This window comes from Rattus norvegicus, chromosome 3 (genome assembly GCF_021556685.1).
Source record: "Rattus norvegicus strain SHRSP/BbbUtx chromosome 3, alternate assembly SHRSP_T2T, whole genome shotgun sequence".
Taxonomy (NCBI): domain Eukaryota; kingdom Metazoa; phylum Chordata; class Mammalia; order Rodentia; family Muridae; genus Rattus; species Rattus norvegicus.
In genome coordinates this window covers 4779560-4805158 of record NC_141536.1, presented here as the reverse complement: position 1 = coordinate 4805158, position 25599 = coordinate 4779560, and the positions used below count along the sequence as shown (strand labels likewise).

The following is a 25599-nucleotide window of genomic DNA, read 5'->3' as shown; positions in this document are numbered from 1 at the left end:
AACAGGTACAATTTTCTACTTTTCTAGAAATATAAATTTAAATTTTACTGTACTTATATATTCTGTTGCTTATTTGATATTTTTTATTTACATTTCAAATGTTATTCCCTTTCCCAGTTTCTAGTTCATAAGCTCCCTATTCCCCCCCTCACCCTCTTCTATGAGGATGTTTTCCCTCCCCAACCATCCCCACTTCCCACCACCCTACCTTAATATTCCCCTATACTGGTGGGTTCAGCCTTGGTAGGACCAAGGACTTCTCCTCCCATTGGTGGAGAACAAGGCCATCCTCTTCTATGTATGCTGGAGCCATGGATTTGTCCATGGGTAGTGTCTTTGTGTAGTGGGTTTGTTTCTTGGAGCCCTGGTTGGTTGGTATTGTTGTTCTTAGGGGGTTGCAAGTCCCTTCAGCTCTTTTAATCCTTTATCTAATTCCTCCATCCTGGATCCTGTTCTTGGTTCAATGGTTTTCTGCTAGCATTCACCTCTGTATTTGTTAACCTACGACTGAGCCTCTCAGGAGATGGCTATATCAGGCTTGTGTCAGCATGCACTTCTTGGCTTCATCAATCATTGTGGACTGGATTTGTGGAAAGATGTTGTGTAAATTTGGTTTTGTCATGGAATAACTTGGTTTCTCCATCTATGTTAATTGAGAGTTTTGCTGCATATAGTAGCCTGGGCTGGCATTTGTGTTCTCTTAGATTCTGTATGACATCTACCCAGGATCTTCTGGCTTTCTCTGGTAAGAAGTCTGGTGTAATTCTGATAGGTCTGCCTTTATTTGTTACTTGCCTTTTTTTCCTTTGCTGCTTTTAGTATTCTTTCTTTATTTTGTGCTTTGGTGTTTTGACTATTATGTAATGGAAGGTATTTCTCCAATCTAATTGGAGTTTTGTAGGCTTCTTGTATGTTTATGGGCATCTCTTTCTTCTTCTTTTTTTTTATTTTCCAAACAATTTTATTGAAATGTGCCAAGATACATGGGCAGCACAAATGTATGAACAGGAAAAAAAGAATCACACTTCAGTTATTTTAAAAAGTGAAGGTTAATCTTGGGAAATACCAGTTCCCCTCCCCCACCCTCCAGAGTTCCAGCATTTCTTGTGGTTAAGCCTCTACTGACCTAGCATTTATTAGGAAAAAAAGAACTGCAAAAATAAAAACAAAACAAAGAAACCAACAGCATAAAGGAAAGAAACATCTTCCTGCTCGGATGGAGTCTTCCTTCCCAGCATCTAATTAGGAGGCGTGTTGTGCGGTGGAGAAGCACAACTTCAGAGTGTATGGATATGGGCCATTTGGGCTTTTCATATGATAGTGGTTCAGGAAGCCCAAGGTCTCCAGGGCGTCACTCTTGGAGTCCCACTCCAGCAGCCCAGAGGAGCTATGCTCCCTTTTGCCTGAAAATACTTTCACAGAGGTTGGATGCTTCACTTCCAGCTCATCGCAGATCTCAAAGAATTTCTACTGAGTCACCTCCAGGGTGAGAACTGAAGAAGTGCAGTACATTGCTAGGGTGCTGGATGTGGTTCTTAGCTGCCTGCTCTGGAGTGGAGAGCCGACTGTTCCTTGACTCGCTGAAGTGTTTGTAACTGCAGGATCTTTCTAGCCCATATGACTGACCGGGCATAATGGCTGGTTGCTTGGAGACACAGACATTCATTCATCTTCTGCCCGAACATGAAGTTGTTGTTGAGGTGAGTAATGGCTCGGTCCACAGCATAGCCATCAGCCATTTCCACCATGGCGGCCCCTGGCTTGCTTTTCATAAATTTCACCTTCTCCACATTGCCATACAAACAGAAGACATTGAAGACTCGATCACAGTTCATCTTAGATTGATCCAAGCCATAGACTATGAGCACAGGGCTGTCAGCGTGGGGGCCATAGTCGGGTGGTGGGGGAGGGGGTGAGGGATGACCATACTAGGGGCCATAGCGACTTGGGCCCCGGCGGTGACCCCCCACAGGTGGGCCCATCCTTCTCCCTTCATAATGAGGTGGGGGGCGTAGCCCTCATCATGGTAATGGCTATGGTACCCACCGTGGGGCCCTCCATATTCTGCGGGATGATCTCCCAGGAGAGGGGGCTGCCGCTGGCATTCGTTGTGGTTACTGCCAGGGTCACCTTGTCCACTGAGATGGGGTTTGTGTAGTCCCAAGTATCTTGATTGTTCTTGGACACATTTAAACGTGTAGGCTTTGCGTACTCAATCGTCAGAGTGCAACAGCCAGAATAGATGTCAGCCCCATCCAGTGAGGCCTTGGCGCTCTGGGCACTTTGCACAGAATCAAACTCCACCATAGCCTGGACTCCATTCTCTCGGAAAATGACAGTTCTCTGGATAGGGCCACAAGGATTACAGATAGTGTAAAGAACATCCGTGGTGATGGAGTAGATGGGGTTCAGGATGGTAAACAGAAGCACACTGTTGATGCTCTGGGAGTCCTCAGAGTCACCGGGGCGAGAGATCTTCTGGCTGGTACAATAATTGATAAAAGCAGGGTGACCAGCAATGTAGATCTGGTTGTCTGCAGCGTACTTTACCGCATTACAAGCCCCCAGCACATCTTCAAACTCTACCAGTGTCTGCCTCTTCTTTGGCATCACCACAACATAGCTGATGGATCCAAATTCTTGCAGGGCTTCCACAAGGTCAGCTCCCACAACCCTGCCAATCAGGCCCCTGATGTGAACAACTGGAGAGGCAGGGGTTTTGTGGGGGTCATCCTAGTTCTCTCCGCCGCCACCTGCCGCCACGGATCCTCCACCGCCGCCTCCTCCGTGTTGGTCGCCCCCGTTTTCAGTCTTCAGCCATTTAGGGGCTCAGCCTCCCTGGTTGCTGCCCCTGTAATAGCGACCACCACCGCCTCCGCTGCCCGCAGCTGCCATCTTCATCATCACTCCCGCCTGCCTCAGCTGCTGGTCTGACTGCTGCCTTTGCTCTAGCCACTGACGCCGCTTCGGGCATTTTTTTCTTTTCTTTTCTTTTTTTTTTTTTTTTGGTTTTGAATGCATTTATTTATTTATTTTTATTAACTTCAGTATTTCTTATATACATTTCAAGTGTTATTCCCTTTCCCGGTTTCCGGGCAAACATCCCCCTCCCCCCTCCCCTTCCTTATGGGTGTCCCCCTCCCAACCCTCCCCCCATTGCCGCCCTCCCCCCATAGTCTAGTTCACTGGGGGTTCAGTCTTAGCAGGACCCAGGGCTTCTCCTTCCACTGGTGCTCTTACTAGGATATTCATTGCTACCTATGGGGTCAGAGTCCAGGGTCAGTCCATGTATAGTCTTTAGGTAGTGGCTTAGTCCCTGGAAGCTCTGGTTGCTTGACATTGTTGTACTTTTGGGGTCTCGAGCCCTTTCAAGCTCTTCCAGTTCTTTCTCTGATTCCTTCAACGGGGGACCTATTCTCAGTTCAGTGGTTTGCTGCTGGCATTCGCCTCTGTATTTGCTGTATTCTGGCTGTGTCTCTCAGGAGCGATCTACATCCGGCTCCTATCCATCTGCACTTCTTTGCTTCATCCATCTTGTCTAATTGGGTGGCTGTATATGTATGGGCCACATGTGGGGCAGGCTCTGAATGGGTGTTCCTTCAGTCTCTGTTTTAATCTTTGCCTCTCCCTTCCCTGCCAAGGGTATTCTTTTTCCTCATTTAAAGAAGGAGTGAAGCATTCACATTTTGATCATCCGTCTTGAGTTTCGTTTGTTCTAGGGATCTAGGGTAATTCAAGCATTTGGGCTAATAGCCACTTATCAATGAGTGCATACCATGTATGTCTTTCTGTGATTGGGTTAGCTCACTCAGGATGATATTTTCCAGTTCCAAACATTTGCCTACGAATTTCATAAACTCGTTGTTTTTGATAGCTGAGTAATATTCCATTGTGTAGATGTACCACATTTTCTGTATCCATTCCTCTGTTGAAGGGCATCTGGGTTCTTTCCAGCTTCTGGCTATTATAAATAAGGCTGCGATGAACATAGTGGAGCACGTGTCTCTTTTATATGTTGAGGCATCTTTTGGGTATATGCCCAAGAGAGGTATAGCTGGATCCTCAGGCAGTTCAATGTCCAATTTTCTGAGGAACCTCCAGACTGATTTCCAGAATGGTTTTACCAGTCTGCAATCCCACCAACAATGGAGGAGTGTTCCTCTTTCTCCACATCCTCGCCAGCATCTGCTGTCACCTGAGTTTTTGATCTTAGCCATTCTCACTGGTGTGAGGTGAAATCTCAGGGTTGTTTTGATTTGCATTTCCCTTATGACTAAAGATGTTGAACATTTCTTTAGGTGTTTCTCAGCCATTCGGCATTCCTCAGCTGTGAATTCTTTGTTTAGCTCTGAACCCCATTTTTTAATAGGGTTATTTGTTTCCCTGCGGTCTAACTTCTTGAGTTCTTTGTATATTTTGGATATAAGCCCTCTATCTGTTGTAGGATTGGTAAAGATCTTTTCCCAATCTGTTGGTTGCCGTTTTGTCTTAACCACAGTGTCCTTTGCCTTACAGAAGCTTTGCAGTTTTATGAGATCCCATTTGTCGATTCTTGATCTTAGAGCATAAGCCATTGGTGTTTTGTTCAGGAAATTTTTTCCAGTGCCCATGTGTTCCAGATGCTTCCCTAGTTTTTCTTCTATTAGTTTGAGTGTGTCTGGTTTGATGTGGAGGTCCTTGATCCACTTGGACTTAAGCTTTGTACAGGGTGATAAGGATGGATCGATCTGCATTCTTCTACATGTTGACCTCCAGTTGAACCAGCACCATTTGCTGAAAATGCTATCTTTTTTCCATTGGATGGTTTTGGCTCCTTTGTCAAAAATCAAGTGACCATAGGTGTGTGGGTTCATTTCTGGGTCTTCAATTCTATTCCATTGGTCTATCTGTCTGTCTCAGTACCAATACCATGCAGTTTTTATCACTATTACTCTGTAATACTGCTTGAGTTCAGGGATAGTGATTCCCCCTGAAGTCCTTTTATTGTTGAGGATAGTTTTAGCTATCCTGGGTTTTTTGTTATTCCAGATGAATTTGCAAATTGTTCTGTCTAACTCTTTGAAGAATTGGATTGGTATTTTGATGGGGATTGCATTGAATCTGTAGATCGCTTTTGGTAAAATGGCCATTTTTACTAAATTAATCCTGCCAATCCATGCGCATGGGAGATCTTTCCATCTTCTGAGGTCTTCTTCAATTTCTTTCCTCAGTGTCTTGAAGTTCTTATTGTACAGATCTTTTACTTGCTTGGTTAAAGTCACACCGAGGTACTTTATATTATTTGGGTCTATTATGAAGGGTGTCGTTTCCCTAATTTCTTTCTCGGCTTGTTTCTCTTTTGTATAGAGGAAGGCAACTGATTTATTTGAGTTAATTTTATACCCAGCCACTTTGCTGAAGTTGTTTATCAGCTTTAGTAGTTCTCTGGTGGAACTTTTGGGATCACTTAAATATACTATCATGTCATCTGCAAATAGTGATATTTTGACCTCTTCTTTTCCGATCTGTATCCCCTTGATCTCCTTTTGTTGTCTGATTGCTCTGGCTAGAACTTCAAGAACTATATTGAATAAGTAGGGAGAGAGTGGGCAGCCTTGTCTAGTCCCTGATTTTAGTGGGATTGCTTCAAGTTTCTCTCCATTTAGTTTAATGTTAGCAACTGGTTTGCTGTATATGGCTTTTACTATGTTTAGGTATGGGCCTTGAATTCCTATTCTTTCCAGGACTTTTATCATGAAGAGGTGTTGAATTTTGTCAAATGCTTTCTCAGCATCTAATGAAATGATCATGTGGTTCTGCATTTTTTTCTTAAAGTTAGGGAAGTTTTGTTCTATAATTTTGTTGAAGATATTTACTGGCCCTTTAAGTTGGGGATCTTCACTCTCTTTTATACTTATTATCCTTAGGTTTGATCCTCTCATCGTGTCCAGGATTTTCTGGATGTTTTGGGTTAGGAGCTGTTTGCATTTTACATTTTCCTTGATGGTTGTGTCAGGTTTTTATAGCATCTTTTGCTTGTGAGATTCTCTCTTCTATCTCTGAGTATTCTGTTGGTGATGCTTGCATATATAACTTCTGATCTCTTCCATAGGTTTTCTGTTTCTAGTGTTGTCTCACTTTATGTTTTCTTTATTGTTTCTATTTCCATTTTTACATTCTGGATTGTTTTGTCTAATTCCTTCACCTGTTTGGTTGTGTTTTCCTGTAATTCTTTAAGGGATTTTTGTGTTTCCTTTTTATGGGCCTCTACTTGTTTACCTGTGTTATCTTGTATTTCTTTAAGGGAGTTATTTTTGTCCTTCTTAAAGTCCTCCGTCGTCGTCGTCATCATCATCATCATCATCATCATCATCATCATCATCATCATCATCAAAATGTGATTTTTAAATCCAAATCTTTCTTTTCCTGTGTTAGGATATCCAGTATTTGCTTTGGTGGGATAACTTGGCTCTGATGATGCCAAGTATTCTTGGTTTCTGTTGTCTAGGTTCCTGCGCTTGCTTTTAGTCATCAGGTTGTCTCTTTTTGAGCTTGTCTTTCTGTCTCTGACAGTGGCTTGACCCTCCTGTAAGCCTGTGTGTTAGCAGTCTTGTAGACCTGTTTTCTTTCAGTCAATTTGTGTGTCCTCAAGCCTCCAGGCAGGTCACTTGGAGCAGAAGACTTGACCTTACCTCTGTGCTCAGGTGTGTCAGTGCTCCTGGCTACTGGCTTTCAGCCCTGGGCTCAGGCAATAACCAGAAGGGTCCTACCCCTGACTGCTCATAGGTTCCTGTTCCCAGAGGGCACAGATGGGACTAGGCGGGTTCCTCTTGAGTCTGGAATGTGGATAGAAGTAGTTGTCTCCTCTCAGCTCTCAGGATTGTCTGCACTTTTGCAAGGCCAGCTCTCTCCCTCATGTGATTTGGGTACAGAGAGCTGTGGGACAGGTTCAGTTCTGGGTACAGGCAGAAACCTGAAAGTTCCTGCCTCTGACTGCTCCTTTGTTCCTTTATCTAGGCAGGTTCCTCTTGGGTCAGAAGTGTGAGAAGAAGTGGCGGTCTCCCCTGATCTCTCAGAATTATCTGTGCCTCTGAGAGTCCAGCTCTCTTCCCCACAAGATTTGGGTATAGATAGCTGTGGGAGTGGTTCAGCTCTTGGCACAGGCAGAAACTGGAAGTGGCCTGTCCCAGATTGCTCCTGCCTTTGTGTGTCCTTAAGTTACCAGGCTTGGAGCAGAAGAGTTAGTCCTACCTCTGCTCTCAGGTGTGCTGGTGCTCCTGGTGACTGACTTTCAGCTCTTGGAGCCTATATTCTAACATATGTAAAACAGTCCTTAAGGCTTTTTTTTTTTTTTAGCTCCTTCAGTCCTTTCTCTAACTCCTCAACTGAGGTCCCCATGTTCAGTGTGATGGGTAGCTGCAAGCATCCTCATCTGTATCAGTAAAGCTCTTGCATAGCCTCACAGGAGACATCCATATCAGGCTTTTGTCAGCAAGCACTTTGGCAATAGTGACTGGGTTTGGTAGTTACATATGGGATGGATCCCCATGTGAGGTATTCTCTGGATGGCCTTTTCTTTAGTCTCTGCTACACTCTTTGTCCCTATATTTCCTCCTGTGAGTATTTTGTTACTACTTCTAATAAGGACTGAAACATCCACATTTTGGTCTTTCTTCTTCTTGAGCTTCATATTGTCTGTAAATTGTATCTTGGGTATTTTGAGCTTTTGCACTAATATCCACTTATCAGTGAGTGCATATCATGTGTTCTTTTGTGACTTGGTTACCTCACTCAGGATGATATTTTCTAGTTCCATCCATTTCCCTGCAAATTTCTTTAAAAACTGAGTAGTATTCCATTGTGTAAATGTACCACATATTCTGTATCCATTCCTCTATTGAGGAACATCTGGGTTGTTTCCAGTTTCTAGCTTTTATAGATATGGTTGTTAGACCTCAGAAGATATGGTTTATTGTAAGCGATGGGGTCTGAATTTACCTGGAAGAGAATGGGGGACAAGGGATGTGAAGAAGGACACCAAGACAAGAGTCTGATAAAGGCAACAATTTTATTTTTCCCCAAGACTAAATTTATACCATAACATGGGTAAAAGAGGGAAGGGGGAAGTAAGAAACATTTACGCAAGCCAAGGACACAATATTCGTGTGGTCAGGGAGTAGGCTGATGTTGACAGGTTGTCAGAAAGGTCACAGGTTTGTCATATTTATTAGTCAGCAGGATGTCTTTACCATATTATTATTTTTCTTGATCACCAGATTCATATTAGTCTTCTGCAGCTGGCTGGGGATTTTCCATGAACCCAGTCATACTTAATTCTAACATCAACAATGGAGGGCTTCAAGGACATTGCTCCCAACAGTTGATTCTAAAAGATCACAAATTATCACAAAGAAGCACACATGGCATGTAATCACTGATAAGTGGATATTAAGCAAAGAGCTTTGAATACCCATGATACAACTCACAGATAACATGAAGTTCAAGTGAGAGGAAGATCAAAGAGTATGTGCTTCATTCCTACTTAGAAGGGGAATAAAGTAATCACGGGAAATAGAGGGAGGAAGAGAGAATGGGGGAGGGGAAAAGAGGGGCAGAATCAGGTATAAAAGGAAATGGAGGAGATGTACAGAGGGTCAGGAAATTGAACAGAGGTGTGTGGCAATGGGGATGGGGAACTAGGGTTAGCAACCAGAAAGTCTCAGATGCCAGGAAAGCAAGAACCTCCCAGGACAGGAGGATGACATTAGCAGAAATATCCCACAAATGGGAGGGAGAACCTGTCAAGACTGTATGCAGAGGTTAGGCATGGCCCCTGGTTGAGGCATGGGGCCCCCCAACCCATTTTCAAAGTCTTAACCCAGAATTGTTCCTGTCTAAAGGAAACACAGGGACAAAGATTGGAGGAGAAACTGAAGGAAAGGGCATCCAGAGTCTGCCCTACCTGGGAAAATATCCCACATGCAGATACCAAACCCAGACACTATTGCTGATGCCGAGAAGTGCTAGCTGACAGGAGACTGATACAATTATCTCCTAAGAAGCTCTACCAGATCCTGATCAATACAGATGCGGATGCTGGAAGCCAACCATCAGCCTGATCACAGGGACCCCAATGGGGGAGTTAAACTAAGGACTGAAAGAGTGAAGGGGACTTGTCTGGCATCAGTGAGAGGTGAGACCCTTGATCCTGTGATGGCTTGAAGCCCCAGCGTAGGTGGTGAGGCTGGAGTGGGTGGGTAAGTGAGAGAACACCCTCATAGATGCAGGGTAAAGGGAATGAGATAGGGGGTTTGAAGAGGGGAAACCAGGAAAGGGGATAACATTTGAAATGTAAATAAATAAAATATCCAGTTAAAAAATACAAAATAGATCCACAAAAGGAATGCCTAAATGACTTAACTAAAATAAAAACTAAAACTGAAACTCAATATTGACTATGATTATTAACATCTTGATATTTCATATTTAGCCATAATAACCCTAGTGGGGTTTTGCACCATTTCAAAGAAAAATGCTTTTTCTATACATGGAAAAGAAAAATATGAAATGTGGATTAATTAGATAAAAGACTAATAAGTGCAAATGAGAGAAATATTATCTCTCTGTCTCTCCCTCTGTCTCTCTGTGTCTCTGTCTCTGTCTCTGTCTCTGTCTCTCTCTCTCTCTCTCTCTCTCTCTCACCCACACACACACACACAAATACAGGAAAATATGATTAATCAGGTAGATTTCTTTATGGGGGAAAGAAATAAATCCCTTAAAGATATACAGGAAAATACAATAAAATAGGAAAAGAAAATAAGTAAAACTATTCAAGTCCTGAAAATGGAATCGAAGCAATAAAGAAAAGATAATCTGAGAAGAACCTAGAGATGGAAAACTTAGGGAAGAAAACAGGAACAATAGATGAAGCATCACTGTCAGAATACAGGAAACAAAAGAGAGTATCTCACATGTAGAAGATAAAATATTAGAAATTACATCAGTCAATGAAAATGTTAAATCTAAAAACGTCCTTATATAAAACGTCCAGAAAATGTTGAATATCATGAAAAGACCTAGCCTAAGACTAATAGCAATGGAAGAAGGTAAAGATTCCTAGCACCACGCCCCAAAATATTTTTAAAAAAATCATCACAGAAGACTTTCTGAATCTAAAGAATGAGATTTCCTATAAATATATAAGAAGGTTATTGAACACCAGTCAGACCAGACTAGAAAAGAAATATTCTTGCCACATAATAATAAAAACACAAAATCTATAGAACAAAGAAAAAATATTAAAAGTGACATAGGGAGAAGGCAAGGTAGCATACAAAGGCAGATCTACCTGAATTATAGCTGGCTTCTCAACAGAGACTCAAAAAGCTAAAAGGGCCTCTAAAAACCCACAAATACCATCATAGAGTACTATACAAAGCAAAACTCTTAATCACCACGGATGGAGCAAACAAGAAAGACATTTAGACACATCTAAATTTAAACAATATCTATCCACAAACCCAGGCATATTGAAAATACAGAAGGAAAACAGCAAAAAAGAAGATAACTACATCCCAGAAAACACAAGAAATATGTAACTTCACGCTAGCAAAAACAAGGGAAATACACACACACACACACACACACACACACACACACACACACACAAATGAACAGAACAAACATCAAAATGTCAAGAAATAACAACCATTGGCCTTTAATACCTCTCAACATCAAGGGACTCAATTCTTCAATAAAAGGACATAGGCTAACGGAATGGATATGAAAACAGGATCCATCATTCTGCAGCATAAAAGAAACACACTTCAGCAATAAAGATAGATATTACTTCATAGTAATGGGCAGGAAAAACGTTTTCCAAGCAAAGGTACCCAAGAAGCAAGCTGGAGTAACCATTCTAATATATAATAAACATAATTAGTCTGAAGTGATAGGAAAAGATACTTCGTACTCATCACATGGAAATATCTACCATGATGATATCTCAATTATGAGCATCTATACCTGAAACACAAAGGCATCCCCCTTTGTAAGTGAAACATTGCTAAAGGTTAAATCATGCATTGAAAATCACACATTAATAGTAGGGAATGTGAACACCCTACACTCATCAAATTATTATAGGTCATTCAGATAAAAATAAAACAGAAATAATGAAACCAACAATGTTATGACTCAAATGAACCTAACAGACATGTATAAAATATTTCACCCAAACACAAAAGAATATACCTTCTTTTCAACTCCTCATGGATTTTTCTCCAAAAATGACTATGTAGTGGACCATAAAGCAAGTCTTAACAGATACAAGAAAATAGAAATAACACTTTGTATCTTGTGAGACCACCATACATTAAAGGTAGATTTTAACAACTACAGAAATACCAGAAAGCCTACATTCTCTACTCCATTATCTTAGGGAAGAAATGGAAAGAAATTAAAAGCTTTCTTGAATTCAATAAAAATGAAAGTACAACACATTCAAATTTATGCAGCACAATAAAAACAATGCTAAGAAGAAAGTTCTTAGCACTCAGTGCCTCCATGAAAAATTTAGAAAGTTCTCATACCAACAATTTAACAGTACATTTGAATGCTCTAGAGAAAAATGAAGCAGGCACACTGAAGAAGAGTAGAAGGCAGGACATAACAAAAATCAGTGCTGAAATCTATCAGTTAGAAATAAAGAAATCAACACAAAGCATGAGGGAAACTGAGATGTTTCTTTGAGAAGACCAAGAAGATAGAAAAACCCTTAGCCAAACTAAGCCAAAGACAGAGTTATGCTATCCAAATAAACAATATAAGAAAGAAAACGGAAATCATCACAATGAATACTGAGGGAATGTAATGAATCATTAGTTCTTACTTCAAGAGAGTGTACTACAAAAATTGGAATATCTTAATGGAATGGATGATTCCTGAAAAGATACCATTTATCAAAGTTTAATTAAGATCGGATAAACTATAACATGTAAGGAAATAAAAGCAGTCATTAAAAGTCTCCCAACCAAAAAATGCCAGGGCCAGATGGTTTTATTCTCTAGACTTACAAAGAAGAGCTAATATAAATGCTCCTCAAACTCTTCCCCCCCAAAAAACAGAAGGAACACTGTCAAACTTATTCTATGAAGCCACAGTTACCCTGATAAGGAAACCACACAAACAATCAACAAAGAAAGAGAACTTCAGATCAATTTCTCTTCTGAACATTGAAGCAAAAATTCTCAATAAAATACTTGCTTACTAAATCCAGGAACAAGTCAAAAACATCATCCACCATGATTTAGTGGCTCAGATACTTTGAGAGTAACCACCAGTGCTCTTATTGGACATAAGTACACCTCAACAAGAAAACTCTTTTCGGTACTAGAAACCTAGCCAAACTACCACCTCGGCCGACTAAAGTCTGATTTGATTCTTGAGTTTATTCAAAGCTTTCCTTGAGACATAGTGTATGGAGAAGGAAAAGCTTCTTCTGAAAATCAGGAACATGCCTGGCTGTGTAAATATTAACTTGTGTCTAGGGCCTTGAGAACTTCATCCTGAGACTGCAATGTTGGGAGAAAGAATACAACTCCTCTAAAACCAGGAATATTCTTGGCAGAGTTGGGGCCAGGAACTGAAGGAGCTATAGTTTCAGATCCTGAGACTCCAAATTGTTTTACTGTATGAAACTATGATTATCAGCACCAAGACTGTTTGTACTTGGTCTGTACTGTTCTTGAGATGTCCTGTGTCTACCCATTGTGTGATCATTTCTACTTTGTTAATTTTTTATTTCATGTATCACCTGGAAATAGTATATAAAATTCTGTAATACTTAATAAGCTTATTTGCCATAAACTATAATTTATGCAAGGTCTTCTAATCCCAACTTTTATCTTCCCTATTATCTATCTTTTTACTCATCCCCTGACACTTCAACACTCAGAACACTATTACTGAAGAACAACCTATTGGTCTGGATCAATCATGGATTTTGGAGAAGAATCCATAACCACTACTTTACTAAAACAACTTAATCCCTAACCACACTCTAAATATTTGTCCTTATATCTCCATATAATTGTAGTCACTATCCCTCATGAATGAAACTTCTCTTTATAATAGATGGAGATCAATCGAGAAAGCCATGGCCAATCAAAATACAAAGCTATAGAATGGTGTCACTGGATACATTTGCAAAACAACTCATGCACCTAAGTCCCTGGGAACATTGCAGAAGATGGGGTAAAAAGCTTGTAAAGAAAGTACATCAGGGAGTTTGGTGTGATACTGTGTCTCCTAGTGATGTCAGAAGCAATACCTATAACAATTCACCAACACAATTGACCAAACATGAGCTTAACAAAGATGACATCAATATATTATACCAAAGTGGACAGGTAAAAACTGTACAAAGAACAACAAAGGAATGCTCAGAGCAGGAGAAATCATCTTCCCTAGGGCAGAACACACCAACTGATAATCCGATACTAAATGGTCTGTTCTGAAAGTATTCATATAAATTATAACATATAAACTAATCAGGACATTTTATATGTATATGTATGTGTATGTATAAGTGTAGGTGTAGGTGATATAAGTATAGGTGTAGGTATAGGTGTAGATGTAGGTGTAGGTGTAGGTGTAGGTGTAGGTGTATGTATACATGAACAAAACAACCAGTAATGAAAAACTGTGGCCATTGAGTTGAAAGTGATCAAGGAGGTAGATAGGATCTGAAAATGGAAAATGGTAGAGCAAAATGAAGCCATTATATTATAATTTCAAATGTAAAAGAAAACAATGTCAAAAATTAATAAATGACAGGCATAGATAAAGGAAAAAACCCAGACCAATGACATAAATGAGAACTAGAACAAGACCATAAAAGTATCCTTCAATGAATTAAGAAATGATATGCATATAGATACAAGTACACAGAACATGAAGTAGGTAGTACCAGAAAGGAAAGTCCCTACAGCATATTATAGTTAAAATCAAATATACAGAACAAATGGATGGCCTCGAAAGCTGTAAAAGAAAAAAAAAACCACATGTTATAAGAGAAACTTATCTGACTAACAGCTAATTTCTCAATTAAAACTGAAAAAGCCAGGAGAGCATAAAGAAATGTCTTTCAAGAACAAGCAGACCTTAGAAGCCAGCCAAAACCACTGTGACCAGCAAAATTATATGTTATAGTTGAAGGCAAAATAAAAACTTTCCATCTTATGAACAGGCTAGAATTTATATCTATGAATTAGTTAGCAAAAGATTACATTGAAGAAAGGAATAAGAACAGGCAAGAAATTATAGAAAGAAAACAAATGCAGTTGTACTTATTAAAACACCAAATAGGATGAAGAACACAAACAAAAAAATAATGAACAAAATGAAATCAAACAACACATGTTTCAATAATAATTTGAAATACCAATGGGCTTAATTCACCAATCAAAAAATACACAAGTTAATTGAATGGATTAAGAAAAAGAATTTGGTGCCCAGAACTGAACTGAACCAATCCCACAGCTCCCTGTCTCCAAATCCCCTGGGGAAAAGCACTGAATCCTCAGAAGTAGGGACACTTCTGAGAACCCAGAGTCAACAAAAACTTTCTGCCCACTTTCCTGACTCAAGAAGAAATCTCCTAGTTCCATCTGTACTCCCAGGCACAGGGACCTAGGAGCAGTCAGGGGCAGGACCCTTCTGGTTTCTGCCTGCTCTGAGAGCTGAAAGCCAGTCGATAGGAGTGCCTACACACCTGAGAGCAGAGCACTCTGTTCCAAGAACAGGCTGACACAGGCCTAGAGAAGGGCCAAGACACTTTCAGAGTCAGCAAGACAAGCCAACGCCAGAGACAACCTGATGGCAAGAGACAAGCACAGGAATCTAAGCAACAGAAACCAAGACTATTTGGTGTCTTAAGAACCCAGTTTTCCCACCAAAGCAAATATTGGATATCCAAACACAGGAAAATCAAGATTTGCATTTAAAATAACATTTTATGATAATAATGGAGGCCTTTAAGAAGGACATAAATAACTCCCTTAAAGAAATACAGGACAACACAAGTAAACAAATAGAAGCCCTTAAGAAGGAATCACAAATATCCCTTAAAGAATCACTTAAGGACCCTGGGCAGCACCCCACGAGCGAACCTGAGCCTCGGGACCACAGGTAAGACCAAATTTTCTGCTGCAAGAAAGCTGCCTGGTGAGCTTGGGACACACGGAAGCAGAATTTCTCTAGGACCGGGCACGTTCTGTGTTTACCGGAAGTCCCACACCCACGGATCCCGGCCCGCAGCAGCTCTCTGCTCCCAGACCCGGTGAGAGAGAGACCCAACCGCCTGGTCAGGTGGGCACTCCTGAGGCTGCAGAGCGGAAGAGACCACCAACACTGCTCACCCCTGCCCACATCCCTGGCCCAAGAGGAAACTGTATAAGGCCTCTGGGCTCCCGTGGGGGAGGGCCCAGGAGCGGCAGGACCCCTGCCAGAGACACCGCCAGACCCTGAAGGAAACAGACCGGATAAACAGTTCTCTGCACCCAAATCCCGTGGGAGGGAGAGCTAAACCTTCAGAGAGGCAGACAAGCCTGGGAAACCAGAAGAGACTGCTCCCTGCACACACATCTTGGATGCCAGAGGAAAAAGCCAAAGACCATCTGGAACCCTGGTGCACTGAAGCTCCCGGAAGGGGCGGCACAGGTCTTCCTGGTTGCTGCCGCTGCAGAGAGCCCCTGGGCAGGACCCCACGAGCAAACCTGAGCCTCGGGACCACAGGTAAGACCAAATTTTCTGCTGCAAGAAAGCTGCCTGGTGAACTCAAGACACAGGCCCACAGGAACAGCTGAAGACCTGTAGAGAGGAAAAACTACACGCCCGAAAGCAGAACACTCTGTCCCCATAACTGACTGAAAGAGAGGAAAACAGGTCTACAGCACTCCGGACACACAGGCTTATAGGACAGTCTAGCCACTGTCAGAAATAGCAGAACAAAGTAACACTAGAGATAATCTGATGGCGAGAGGCAAGCACAGGAACCCAAGCAACAGAAACCAAGACTACATGGCACCATCGGAGCCCAATTCTCCCACCAAAACAAACATGGAATATCCAAACACACCAGAAAAGCAAGATCTAGTTTCAAAATCATATTTGATCATGATGCTGGAGGACTTCAAGAAAGACCTGAACACACTTAGGGAAGCACAGGAAAACATTAATAAACAAGTAAAAGCCTACAGAGAGGAATCGCAAAAATCCCTGAAAGAATTCCAGGAAAACACAATCAAACAGTTGAAGGAATTAAAAATGGAAATAGAAGCAATCAAGAAAGAACACATGGAAACAACCCTGGATATAGAAAACCAAAAGAAGAGACAAGGAGCTGTAGATACAAGCTTCACCAACAGAATACAAGAGATGGAAGAGAGAATCTGGGGAGCAGAAGATTCCATAGAAATCATTGACTCAACTGTCAAAGATAATGTAAAGCAGAAAAAGCTACTGGTCCAAAACATACAGGAAATCCAGGACTCAATGAGAAGATCAAACCTAAGGATAATAGGTATAGAAGAGAGTGAAGACTCCTAGCTCAAAGGACCAGTAAATATCTTCAACAAAATCATAGAAGAAAACTTCCCTAACCTAAAAAAAGAGATACCCATAGACATACAAGAAGCCTACAGAACTCCAAATAGATTGGACCAGAAAAGAAACACCTCCCGTCACATAATTGTCAAAACACCAAACGCACAAAATAAAGAAAGAATATTAAAAGCAGTAAGGGAAAAAGGTCAAGTAACATATAAAGGGAGACCTATCAGAATCACACCAGACTTCTCGCCAGAAACTATGAAGGCCAGAAGAACCTGGACTGATGTTATACAGACCCTAAGAGAACACAAATGCCAGCCCAGATTACTGTATCCAGCAAAACTCTCAATTAACATTGATGGAGAAACCAAGATATTCCATGACAAAACCAAATTTATACAATATCTTTCTACAAATCCAGCACTACAAAGGATAATAAATGGTAAAGCCCAACATAAGGAGGCAAGCTATACCATAGAAGAAGCAAGAAACTAATCGTCTTGGCAACAAAACAAAGAGAATGAAAGCACACAAACATAACCTCACATCCAAATATGAATATAACGGGAAGCAATGATCACTATTCCTTAATATCTCTCAATATCAATGGCCTCAACTCCCCAATAAAAAGACATAGATTAACAAACTGGATACGCAACGAGGACCCTGCATTCTGCTGCCTACAGGAAACACACCTCAGAGACAAAGACAGACACTACCTCAGAGTGAAAGGCTGGAAAACAACTTTCCAAGCAAATGGTCAGAAGAAGCAAGCTGGAGTAGCCATTCTAATATCAAATAAAATCAATTTTCAACTAAAAGTCATCAAAAAAGATAAGGAAGGACACTTCATATTCATCAAAGGAAAAATCAACCAAGATGAACTCTCAATCCTAAATATCTATGCCCCAAATACAAGGGCACCTACATACGTAAAAGAAACCTTACTAAAGCTCAAAACACACATTGCACCTCACACAATAATAGTGGGAGATTTCAACACCCCACTCTCATCAATGGACAGATCATGGAAACAGAAATTAAACAGTGATGTAGACAGACTAAGAGAAGTCATGAGCCAAAAGGACTTAACGGATATTTATAGAACATTCTATTCTAAAGCAAAAGGATATACCTTCTTCTCAGCTCCTCATGGTACTTTCTCCAAAATTGACCATATAATTGGTCAAAAAACGGGCCTCAACAGGTACAGAAAGATAGAAATAATCCCATGTGTGCTATCGGACCACCACGGCCTAAAACTGGTCTTCAATAACAATAAGGGAAGAATGCCCACATATACATGGAAGTTGAACAATGCGCTACTCAATGATAACCTGGTCAAGGAAGAAATAAAGAAAGAAATTAAAAACTTTTTAGAATTTAATGAAAATGAAGATACAACATACTCAAACTTATGGGACACAATGAAAGCTATGCTAAGAGGAAAACTCATAGCGCTGAGTGCCTGCAGAAAGAAACAGGAAAGAGCATATGTCAGCAGCTTGACAGCACACCTAAAAGCTCTAGAACAAAAAGAAGCAAATACACCCAGGAGGAGTAGAAGGCAGGAAATAATCAAACTCAGAGCTGAAATCAACCAAGTAGAAACAAAAAGGACCATAGAAAGAATCAACAGAACCAAAAGTTGGTTCTTTGAGAAAATCAACAAGATAGATAAACCCTTAGCCAGACTAACGAGAGGACACAGAGAGTGTGTCCAAATTAACAAAATCAGAAATGAAAAGGGAGACATAACTACAGATTCGGAGGAAATTCAAAAAATCATCAGATCTTACTATAAAAACCTATATTCAACAAAATTTGAAAATCTTCAGGAAATGGACAATTTCCTAGACAGATACCAGGTATCGAAGTTAAATCAGGAACAAATAAACCAGTTAAACAACCCCATAACTCCTAAGGAAATAGAAGCAGTCATTAAAGGTCTCCCAACCAAAAAGAGCCCAGGTCCAGACGGGTTTAGTGCAGAATTCTATCAAACCTTCATAGAAGACTTCCTACCAATATTATCCAAACTATTCCACAAAATTGAAACAGATGGAGCCCTACCGAATTCCTTCTACGAAGCCACAATTACTCTTATACCTAAACCACACAAAGACCCAACAAAGAAAGAGAACTTCAGACCAATTTCCCTTATGAATATCGACACAAAAATACTCAATAAAATTCTGGCAAACCGAATTCAAGAGCACATCAAAACAATCATCCACCATGATCAAGTAGGCTTCATCCCAGGCATGCAGGGATGGTTTAATATACGGAAAACCATCAACGTGATCCATTATATAAACAAACTGAAAGAACAGAACCACATGATCATTTCATTAGATGCTGAGAAAGCATTTGACAAAATTCAACACCCCTTCATGATAAAAGTCCTGGAAAGAATAGGAATTCAAGGCCCATACCTAAACATAGTAAAAGCCATATACAGCAAACCAGTTGCTAACATTAAACTAAATGGAGAGAAACTTGAAGCAATCCCACTAAAATCAGGGACTAGACAAGGCTGCCCACTCTCTCCCTACTTATTCAATATAGTTCTTGAAGTTCTAGCCAGAGCAATCAGACAACAAAAGGAGATCAAAGGGATACAGATCGGAAAAGAAGAGGTCAAAATATCACTATTTGCAGATGACATGATAGTATATTTAAGTGATCCCCAAAGTTCCACCAGAGAACTACTAAAGCTGATAAACAACTTCAGCAAAGTGGCTGGGTATAAAATTAACTCAAATAAATCAGTTGCCTTCCTCTATACAAAAGAGAAACAAGCCGAGAAAGAAATTAGGGAAACGACACCCTTCATAATAGACCCAAATAATATAAAGTACCTCGGTGTGACTTTAACCAAGCAAGTAAAAGATCTGTACAATAAGAACTTCAAGACACTGAGGAAAGAAATTGAAGAAGACCTCAGAAGATGGAAAGATCTCCCATGCTCATGGATTGGCAGGATTAATATAGTAAAAATGGCCATTTTACCAAAAGCAATCTACAGATTCAATGCAATCCCCATCAAAATACCAATCCAATTCTTCAAAGAGTTAGACAGAACAATTTGCAAATTCATCTGGAATAACAAAAAACCCAGGATAGCTAAAGCTATCCTCAACAATAAAAGGACTTCAGGGGGAATCACTATCCCTGAACTCAAGCAGTATTACAGAGCAATAGTGATAAAAACTGCATGGTATTGGTACAGAGACAGACAGATAGACCAATGGAATAGAATTGAAGACCCAGAAATGAACCCACACACCTATGGTCACTTGATTTTTGACAAAGGAGCCAAAACCATCCAATGGAAAAAAGATAGCATTTTCAGCAAATGGTGCTGGTTCAACTGGAGGGCAACATGTAGAAGAATGCAGATCGATCCATCCTTATCACCCTGTACAAAGCTCAAGTCCAAGTGGATCAAGGACCTCCACATCAAACCAGACACACTCAAACTAATAGAAGAAAAACTAGGGAAGCATCTGGAACACATGGGCACTGGAAAAAATTTCCTGAACAAAACACCAATGGCTTATGCTCTAAGATCAAGAATCGACAAATGGGATCTCATAAAACTGCAAAGCTTCTGTAAGGCAAAGGACACTGTGGTTAGGACAAAACGGCAACCAACAGATTGGGAAAAGATCTTTACCAATCCTACAACAGATAGAGGCCTTATATCCAAAATATACAAAGAACTCAAGAAGTTAGACCGCAGGGAAACAAATAACCCTATTAAAAAATGGGGTTCAGAGCTAAACAAAGAATTCACAGCTGAGGAATGCCGAATGGCGGAGAAACACCTAAAGAAATGTTCAACATCTTTAGTCATAAGGGAAATGCAAATCAAAACAACCCTGAGATTTCACCTCACACCAGTGCGATTGGCTAAGATCAAAAACTCAGGTGACAGCAGATGCTGGCGAGGATGTGGAGAAAGAGGAACACTCCTCCATTGTTGGTGGGATTGCAGACTGGTAAAACCATTCTGGAAATCAGTCTGGAGGTTCCTCAGAAAATTGGACATTGAACTGCCTGAGGATCCAGCTATACCTCTCTTGGGCATATACCCAAAAGATGCCTCAACATATAAAAGAGACACGTGCTCCACTATGTTCATCGCAGCCTTATTTATAATAGCCAGAAGCTGGAAAGAACCCAGATGCCCTTCAACAGAGGAATGGATACAGAAAATGTGGTACATCTACACAATGGAATATTACTCAGCTATCAAAAACAACGAGTTTATGAAATTCGTAGGCAAATGTTTGGAACTGGAAAATATCATCCTGAGTGAGCTAACCCAATCACAGAAAGACATACATGGTATGCACTCATTGATAAGTGGCTATTAGCCCAAATGCTTGAATTACCCTAGATCCCTAGAACAAACGAAACTCAAGACGGATGATCAAAATGTGAATGCTTCACTCCTTCTTTAAATGAGGAAAAAGAATACCCTTGGCAGGGAAGGGAGAGGCAAAGATTAAAACAGAGACTGAAGGAACACCCATTCAGAGCCTGCCCCGCATGTGGCCCATACATATACAGCCACCCAATTAGACAAGCTGGATGAAGCAAAGAAGTGCAGACCGACAGGAGCCGGATGTAGATCGCTCCTGAGAGACACAGCCAGAATACAGCAAATACAGAGGCGAATGCCAGCAGCAAACCACTGAACTGAGAATAGGTCCCCCGTTGAAGGAATCAGAGAAAGAACTGGAAGAGCTTGAAGGGGCTCGGGACCCCAAAAGTACAACAATGCCAAGCAACCAGAGCTTCCAGGGTCTAAGCCACTACCTAAAGACTATACATGGACTGACCCTGGACTCTGACCCCATAGGTAGCAATGAATATCCTAGTAAGAGCACCAGTGGAAGGGGAAGCCCTGGGTCCTGCTAAGACTGAACCCCCAGTGAACTAGTCTATGGGGGGAGGGCGGCAATGGGGGGAGGGTTGGGAGGGGAACACCCATAAGGAAGGGGAGGGGGGGATGGGGATGTTTGCCCGGAAACCGGGAAAGGGAATAACACTCGAAATATATATAAGAAATACTCAAGTTAATAATAATAAAAAAAAAGAATCACTTAAGGAATTACAAGAAAACACAAACAAACAGGTGGAGGAAATGAACAAAACCATCCAGGATTTAAAAACAGAAATAGAAACAATAAGGAAAGCACAAAGGGAGACAACCCTGGAAACAGAAAACCTAGGAAGGAGATCAGAAGTCATATATGCAAGAGTCACAAACAAAATACAAGAGATAGAAGAAAGAATCTCAGGGGCAGAAGATACCATAGATACCTGACACAACCATCAAAGAAAATGTAAAATGCAAAAAGTTCATGGCATAAAACATCCAGGAAATCCAGGACACAATGAGAAAATCAAAGGATACTAGGTATAGAAGAGAGTGAAGACTCCCAACTTAAAGGGCCAGGAAACATCTTCAACAAAATTATAGCAGAAACCTTCCCTAACGTAAAGAAAAAGATAACCATAAACATAAAAGAAGCATATAGAACTCTCAATAGATTGGACCAGAAAAGAAAGCCCTCCCATCACATAATACTCAAAACACCAAATGCACAAAACAAAGAAAGAATATTAAAAGCAGTAAGGGAAAAATGTCAAGTAACATATAAAGGCACACAGGTCAGAATAACACCAGACTTCTCACCAAAGACTATGAGAGCCAGAAGATTCTTTGCAGATGTCATACAGACACTAAGAGAACACAAATGCCAGCCCAGGCTACTATGTAAAGCAGTACTCTCAATTATCATAGATGGAGAAACCAAGATATTCCACGACAAAACCAAGTTTACACAATATCTTTCTACAAATGCAGCCCTGCAAAGGATAATAGATGGAAAAACACAAGGATGGAAACTAGTTAGAAAAAGCAAGAAAGTAATCTCCTTACAACAAAGCCAAAAGAAGAGAGCCACACAAACATAATTCCACCTCTAACAACAAAAATAACAGGAAAAAAGAATCACTATTCTTTAGTATCTCTTAAAATCAATGGACTCAATTCCCCAATAAAAAGACATAGACTAACAGACTGGATATATAAAGAGGACATAGCATTTTGTAGCATACAGGAAACACCAAGGAGAAAAAAACAGACACTACCTCAGAGTGGAAAACAACTTTCCAAGCAGATGACCCAAAGAAACAAGCTAGAGTAGCCATTCTAATATATAATAAAATCGACTTTCAACCAAAAGTTATCAAAAAAAGATTAAAAAAAGGGACACTTCATATTCATCAAAGGAAAAATCCGCCAAGATGCACTCTCAATCTTAAGTATCTATGCACCATATGCAAGGGCATCTACAATGATAAAAGAAACCTTACTAAAGCTCAAAGCACACATTTCACCTCACACAATAATAGTAGGAGATTTCAACACCCCACTTTGATCAATGGATAGATCATGGAAACAGAAATTAAACAGAGACATAGAAAAACTAACAGAAGTTATGAACCAAATGGATTTAAATGGATTCATCATAAAACAAGAGAATACACCTTCTTCTCAGCACCTCATGGTACCTTCTCAAAAACTGACCATATAATCTGTCACAAAACAGGCCTCAACAGATACAAGATGACTGAAAAAAATCCCATGCATCTTAGCAGATCACCATGGATTAAGGCTGGTCTAAAATAACAACAAAAACAACAGAAAGCCCATAAATACGTGGAAGTTGAACAACACTCTACTCAACAATAACTTGGTCAAAAAAGAAATAAAGAAATAAATTAGACTTTTTAGAATTTAATTAAAATGAAGGCACAACATATCCAAACTCATGGGACACAGTGAAAGCAGAGCTAAGAGGAAAACTCATAGCCCTGACTGCCTCCAAAACAAAACAAAGCAAAACAAAACAAAACAAAACACAAAACAAAACAAAAAACAAAATAAAACAAAACAAAACAAAACAAAAAATAGGGGAGAGCATACACTAACAGATTGACAACACAACTAAAAGCTCTAGAATAAAAAGAAGCAAATACACCCAAGAGGGGTAGAATGCAGGAAATAATCAAATTCAGGGCTGAAATCAACCAAGTAGAAACAAAAAGGACTATACAAAGAATCAACAAAACCAGGAGCTGGATCTTTGTGAAAAACAACAAGACAGATAAACCCTTAGCCAGACCAACCAGAGGGCACAGAGTCAGTATCAAATTGACAAAATCAGAAATGAAAAGGAGACATAACAGGAGAATCTGAGGAAAGTCAAAAAATCATCAGATGCCACAACAAAAGCCTATATTCAACAAAACTGGAAAATTTGGAGGAAAGGCACAATTTTCTAGACAAATACCTGGTACCAAAGTTATATGAGGATCATGTAAACCATCTAAACAACCCCATAACTCTTAAAAAAATTGAAGCAGTTATTAAAAGTCTTGCAACCGAAAAGAGCCCAGGACCCGGTAGGTTTAGTGCAGAATTCTATCAGATCTTCATAGAAGACCTCATACCAATACTGTCCAATCTATTCCACAAAACAGAAACAGAAGTAGCACTACCCAATTTTTTTCTATGAAGCCACAATTATGCTTATACTTAAACAACACAAAGATGCAACAAAGAAAGAGAACTTCAGACCAATTTCACTTTTAAATATGGATGCAAAAATACTCAATAAAAATCTTGCAAACTGAATCCAAGAACACATACATGATGTGTTCTTGATTAAGTAGGCTTCATACCAGGGATGCAGGGCTGGTTCAATATACAGAAATCCACTAACATAATCCACTATATAAGCAAATGTAAAGAAAAAAAAACATGAACATCTCATTAGATGCTGAGAAAGTATTTGATAAAATTCATGGAAAAGTCCTGGAAAGATCAGGAATTCAAGGCCCACACCTAAACACAGTAAAAAGCAATAGACAGCAAACAAGTAGCTAATATTAAACTAAATGGAGAGAAACTTGAAGCAATGCCAGTAAAATCGGGGACTAGACAAGGCTATTTACTCTCTCCCTACTTATTCAATGTAGTATTCAAAATCCTATCCAGAGCAATCAGACAGCAAAAGGAGGTCAAAGGATACAAATTGGAAAGGAAGAAGTCAAAATATCACTATTTGCAGATGATATGATAGTATACTCAAGTGACCCAAAAGTTTCACCAGAGAACTACTAAGCCTGATAAACAATTTCAGCATTGTGGCTGGGTATAAAATTACCTCAAACAAATGAGGTACAAACAAATCCTCTACTCAAAGGATAACCAGGCTGAGAAAGAAATTAGGGAAATGACACCCTTCACAATAGTCCCCAATAATATAAAACACCTCAGTGTGACTCTATCCAGGAAGTAAAAGATCTATATGACAAGATCTTCAAGTTTCTGAAGAAAGAAATTGAAGAAGATCTCAGAAGATGGAAAGACCTCCTATACTCATTGGCAGGATTAATATAGTAAAATTGGCCATTTTGCCAAAAGCAGTCTACAGAGTCAATGCAATCCACATCAAAATTCCAACTCAATTCTTCAAAAAGTGAGAAAGAAAAATCTGCAAATTCATTTGAAATAACAAAAAACCCAGGATAGTTAAAACTATCTTCAACAATAAAAGAACTTCTGGGGGAATCACCATCCCTGACCTCAAGCAGTATTACAGTGCAATAGGGATAAAAACAGAGACAGACAGATAGACCAGTGGAATAGAATTGAAGACCCAGAAATGAACCCGCACACCTATGGTGACTTGATCTTTGAGAAAGGACCTAAAACCCTGAAATGGAAAAAAAGATAGCATTTTCAACAAATGGTGCTGGTTGAATTCGATGTCAGCATGTAGAGGAATGCAATTCTGTGCATTTTTCTCACCCTGTACAAAGCTTAAGTTCAAATGGATCAAGGACCTCCACATCAAACCAGATACACTCAAACTAATAGAAAAAAAGTGGTGAAGAGTCTTGATCACATGGGCACAGGGG

At 40.1% G+C, this 25599-nt stretch overlaps 1 protein-coding gene and 1 pseudogene across 1 annotated transcript in view; both read right to left on the bottom strand.

Moving 5' to 3' along the window:
* The window catches only part of Nxph2 (neurexophilin 2), a 241542-nt gene that overhangs the window by 46906 nt on the left and 169037 nt on the right, over positions 1–25599 (bottom strand). The window lies entirely within an intron of this gene.
* On the bottom strand, positions 1035–2904 carry Hnrnpl-ps2 (heterogeneous nuclear ribonucleoprotein L, pseudogene 2; annotated as a pseudogene).